This window comes from Ruditapes philippinarum, unplaced genomic scaffold (assembly GCF_026571515.1).
Source record: "Ruditapes philippinarum isolate M1 unplaced genomic scaffold, ASM2657151v2 ctg1414_1_1_1_1, whole genome shotgun sequence".
Taxonomy (NCBI): Eukaryota; Metazoa; Mollusca; class Bivalvia; order Venerida; family Veneridae; genus Ruditapes; species Ruditapes philippinarum.
In genome coordinates this window covers 17,452-23,268 of record NW_026859984.1, presented here as the reverse complement: position 1 = coordinate 23,268, position 5,817 = coordinate 17,452, and positions in this window count along the sequence as shown.

Below are 5,817 nucleotides of genomic sequence, written 5' to 3'. Positions count from 1 at the left end.
TTTTGTTTTAATTACATAAATATAACTTGTACAATGAATGAATGAATGAATGAATTTATTAACTTATTAATTAATTAATTAATTTATTTATTTATTTATTTATTTATTTATTTATTTAGAATTAATAAAGAAACTAATTGATAAATAAATAAATAAACTAATTGATAAATAAATAAATAAATAAATGAATAAATAAATAAATAAATAAATAAATAAATAAATAAATAAATAAATTAATTAATTAATTAATAAGTTAATAAATTCATTCATTCATTCATTCATTCATTCATTCATTCATTCATTCATTCATTCAATCATTCATTCATTCATTCAATTAATTATAAATATATAAATAGATAGAAAATAAATAATTGAATTAATATATTGATAAATCAATAAATTGATAATCTACTAAATTAATTAACTTATAAATTAATTAAATAAATAAATTTATAAATCAATTAATAAATAAATAAACCAATAAGTTAATAAATTGATTAAATAAATAAAGTTATTAATTAATTTATAAATTGATAATTTAATTCATTCATTAAAGTAACCAATGTCAAATTAGTCTGAAATTGATTTAGAATAGATCTGAAATATTATGATTCCGATTGGATGATTACCGTAAGTTTCATAAACAGTATGACAGTCACCTGTACATTAAATTTGGGCGGGGTGTGGTCATTGCAGTTCTAATAACCAATGAAAACAAAGGAATTATCTTTCGTATAATAACTTGATTGGATAGCAACATAAATGACTGTCAGGTCTGATTGCCCCCTTAAAAGAATGTTGACACCACTTGAACGTGTGAAAAACATAACCATCGAAGGTCATAAATTACGTATCATATTACACATCCTTTGATTCTCAGATATCAATTAAGTTTTATTACTCTTCATGATGGGGCTTTTTCATAATAGCATAGACACACACACACGCAAAACACACAGAAAAAACACGGTTTAAAAGAATGATAAAAAATAAAGAAAGAAGAAAATGAGGATGTTGATCATTTGAAAATGAATAGTTCACATATAATAATGTAAATTTACAAATTATATATACATGTACGCCGTAAATTGCATAGTTTGTAACAGAAATTAGAGCGTTTAGGATGTTTTTGTCCGTTGTATTGATCTCTTTCTTTCTTTGTTTACAATCCAGTTGAATAATTGAATGGCTATTTGTGTTAAAAACGTCGTATTTGAAAATCGTGTAGGCACGTTCATTTAGAGCACTTAAATATCAAAAGCATTTTTGTTTGGATATGTATAACTTGTACAACACGCCAAATGAAACAAAACAGCATATATTTTGATGTATTAGCGAGGAAAAGAAATACAGATAAGTATAACTGACATGAAGGTTAACAAAATTAGGTAGTGATTTTCCTACGTCATTAATTAAATGGCGGCAGATATTGTGATTATTTCTTTCTTTCTTTCTTTCTTTCTTTCTTCTTTATTATTTATTTATTTATTTATTTATTTATTTATTTATTTATTATTTATTTATTTATTTATTTATTTATTTATTTATTTATTTATTTATTTATTTATTCATTCATTCATTCATTCATTCATTCATTCATTCATTCATTCATTCATTCATTCATTCATTCATTCATTCATTCATTCATTCATTCATTCATTCATTCATTCATTCATTCATTCATTTATTCATTCATTCATTCATTCATTCATTCATTCATTCATTCATTCATTTATTCATTCATTCATTCATTCATTCATTCATTCATTCATTCATTCATTCATTCATTCATTCATTCATTCATTCATTCATTCATTCATTCATTCATTCATTCATTCATTTATTTATTTATTTATTTATTTATTTATTTATTTATTTATTTATTTATTTATTTATTTATTTATCAATAAGTTAATTAATTAATTCTATATGAATGCATGAATGAATGAATGAGATAATATATAAAAAATAAATAATAAATAAATAAGTAATCGGTAGTTTCTGCCGCCATATTAATTGATGACATAGGAAAATCACTACCTTATTTTGTTAACCTTCATGTCAGTTTACTTATGTGTATTTCTTTTCCTCGCTAATACATTAAAATATATGCTGTTTTGTTTCTTTTGGCGTGTTGTACAAGTTAAATTTATGTAAAAAATGATTTATTATTTAAGTCCTCTAAATGAACGTGCCTACACGATTTTCAAATTCGCCGCATTTTACACAAATAGCCATTCAATTATTACAAAGAAAGAAAGAGATCAATGAAACAGACGAGAAAACATCCTAAACGCTCTAATTTCTGTATAAATTATTAAAACTTACATTATTATATATGAACTATTTATTTTCAAATGATCAACATCCTCATTTTCTTTATTTTTTATCATTCTTTTAAACCGTGTTTTTTTTCTTCTTTTTTTTCTGTGTGTGTGTGTGTGTGTCTTTTATTTAATAATGCTGTTATGAAAAAGCCCCATCATGAAGGGAAATAAAACTTAATTGATCTCTGTGAACAAAAGGATGTAATACGTAATTAATGACCTTCGATTGTTATGTTTTTCACACGTTCAAGTGGTGTCAACATTCTTTTAGGGGCAATCAGACCTGCCAGTCATTTATGTTGCTATCCAATCAAGTTATTATCCGAAAGATAATTCCTTTGTTTTCATTGGTAATTAGAACTGCACTGACCACGCCCCGCCCAAATTTAATGTACAGGTGACTGTAAAACTGTTTATGAAACTTAAGGTAATCGACAAATCGAAATCATAATATTTCAGATCCATTCTAATTCAATATCAGACTAATTGGACATTTGTTACATTAACGAATGAATTAATTTATGAATTTATAGATTTATTAATTAATTTATTTATCTAATCACTTTATTAATTTATTAGTTTATTAGTTTATTAGTTTATCAATTGACTAAATTTTTAATTCATTTATTCATTTATTCATTTAATTAAATTATAAGTTTAATTATCTATTAGTTTATTGAGTTATTAATTTATTCATTTAATTATTTATTATCTGTCTATTTATATATTTATAATTAAATGAATGATTTTTTGATTTTTTTATTTATTTACTTATTCGTTCGTCCGTCAGTTCGTTCTTCATTCATTCATTCATTCATTCATTCATTCATTCATTCATTCATTCATTCATTCATTCATTCATTCATTCATTCATTCATTCATTCATTCATTCATTCATTCATTCATTCATTCATTCATTCATTCATTCATTCATTCATTCATTCATTCATTCATTCATTCATTCATTCATTCATTCATTCATTCATTCATTCATTCATTCATTCATTCAGTCATTCAGTCATTCATGCATTCATTCAGTCATTCAGTCAGTCATTCATACATACATTCATTCAATATAAATAGGTTGATAGATAGATAAATGAATAAATTAATTGATTAATCAATTAATGAATTAATTATTATTGTTACCAATGTCCAATTAGTCTGATATTGAATTAGAATAGAACTTAAATATTATGATTTCGATTGAATGATTACCTTAATGACAGTCACCTGTACATTAAATTTTGGCGGGGTGTGGTCAGTGCAGTTCTAATCACCAATGTAAACAAAGGAATTATCTTTTGGATAATAACTTGAGTGTTTGTATATATGTTTATGTTGTTTATATGCTATAAACATTGTATAATGTTTCAGGCAATAAAATTTGAAATTGGAAAAAATTTATGCATTTTATTATTGCAACATAAATGACTGGCAGGTCAAAATGTTTAACGAGGCATTTATACAAATTTAGATCAGACTACAATTACAGCTTTTTGAAACTTAATTTCAAAAAAAAAAAGATAGAAAAAATTCCGTCTCGCCTTATGTAAACATACCGTTTTACAACGTTTACAATTAAAATTACTCAAGCGAAAGATTCCGATTCCGCGCTACTTAATATAGATCATTTTAGCCGTGTCGCGACGGGGCCAACGTGGTGGGTTTGCGGCCGGCATGGATCCGGACCGGCCTGCGCTTACAAATCCTATTACAAGTAGAGAAACTGTTAGCGAGCAGCGTGGATCCTGATCGGACTGCGCGGGTGCGCGGGCTGGTCTGGATCCATGCTGGTCGCGGGCCCATTGTGTTGGTTTTGTCGTGACGCGGCTCATTTGTGTTCATACTGGGTATGTCACGCGGATATAGGTCACAGACTACACGTGCATTAGTCTGTAAATATAAAAATAGGAGCGTTGCCTTACGTAACAAAAACCTAATCGACATATCAAGACAAATTGAGATAATAATAGAAATCGTTTGGTGTACATTAACTTCGTTTAAATCAACTTTTCTCCGCCTATAAGTTTTTTATTTTATCATTTTCGAATCTATTTGTCATATTTGAATATAATAATTTTCTCACACTTTCTCGTAGCCTGAAGTTTAGACAAAAGAAGAAACTTTAAATCAAGCCAGTTTTTGCCAATACGCCGTCTTTGATAGAATTTTTCTATTTAGGCCAGGCTGTCTTGGGGGCTTCAGTCCTTTAAGCTCCATCCCGATGGATCCGAACCTGTAACCCTTATTTTTACCCGTATATCGTTTGAAATTCCGTACACTCTTGAGAACATATATGTTCCGCAGTCAATTTCATTATTTATTATGTAACATTATCAATACTTATTAATTATGCCAATAATTCATCGGTAAAGTATTATCAATATATATATATAGCAGATAACAAAGCAAATGAAAAGGTTACAACAATGCTAGATTAGATTATTAGTTATAAAAAAAATAGATAGGTAATATGGCCCTATATAAATGGTTGTTTGGAAATATAGCCTGAGTCGCTAGGCTAACCTTGATAACTACTTTTGACTTAAACCATTATATACATATAGCCTTGCATATGTAATTAAAATGAACCCATTTTGCAATGAATGTGTGTATAATATAATTATGTAATATTGTAATTCAAAGTTTTCTTTGTTTCACTAAATGTCTGTGTCCGTACTATTACTGAAACCTTACCTCTTTTTATACACATATACACGATATATTTAACGCAAGTTCAGTAACGTAATATTGTTGTTATTCGAATATTAAATAGTGTGATCACTCTGTCACCAGTTCAGTAACACATTCTAAGTGATATAAACTTTCAAAAGTAAATTGTTGTCCAATTCCCAATCTTCTCAGTAACGAGTGTTGTATATGAAATTTAAATGTATATAATGCTATGTACTTGAATAATGTATATATTATGTATTATGATAATTACAATATTTGTAATATGTCGCCTAAATTATATATGTATAATAATAAGCACAATAATTGTAACATGTCGCTCAAAGTACCTTTACATAGTAACTAATTAGTTGTTGATATTTGATAACGTAAGAAAATATATTACCAGTATTTTGTACATGTACTTCAGATCATCCTATGTATAAAAGAAGTAACTTTGTTGAATTATGTAAATAATGACATCATTGATTTCCCGGTGACATATAGGCCCAAAGGGCCGGGTGCCTTTTCTTTCATCTGTATATTATGTATCTATGTCATTTATGCACATGTCACGATAATAAACTATATCTTATCTTATCTTATCTTATATCGCAAACAACCGTTTATATAAGGCCATCTAAATAAAAGTGAAGTTTTTTAGTAAGTTTGTATAATTGATTTTAATATACATGTAATATAACATATTTTTTGTAAGTGTGTATAATGTTATATAATATAAGTAAATATTCAACATGTTTATTCATTTACATAAATGAATAAAAAATACTTTCAATGCATCGAAATTTTAATG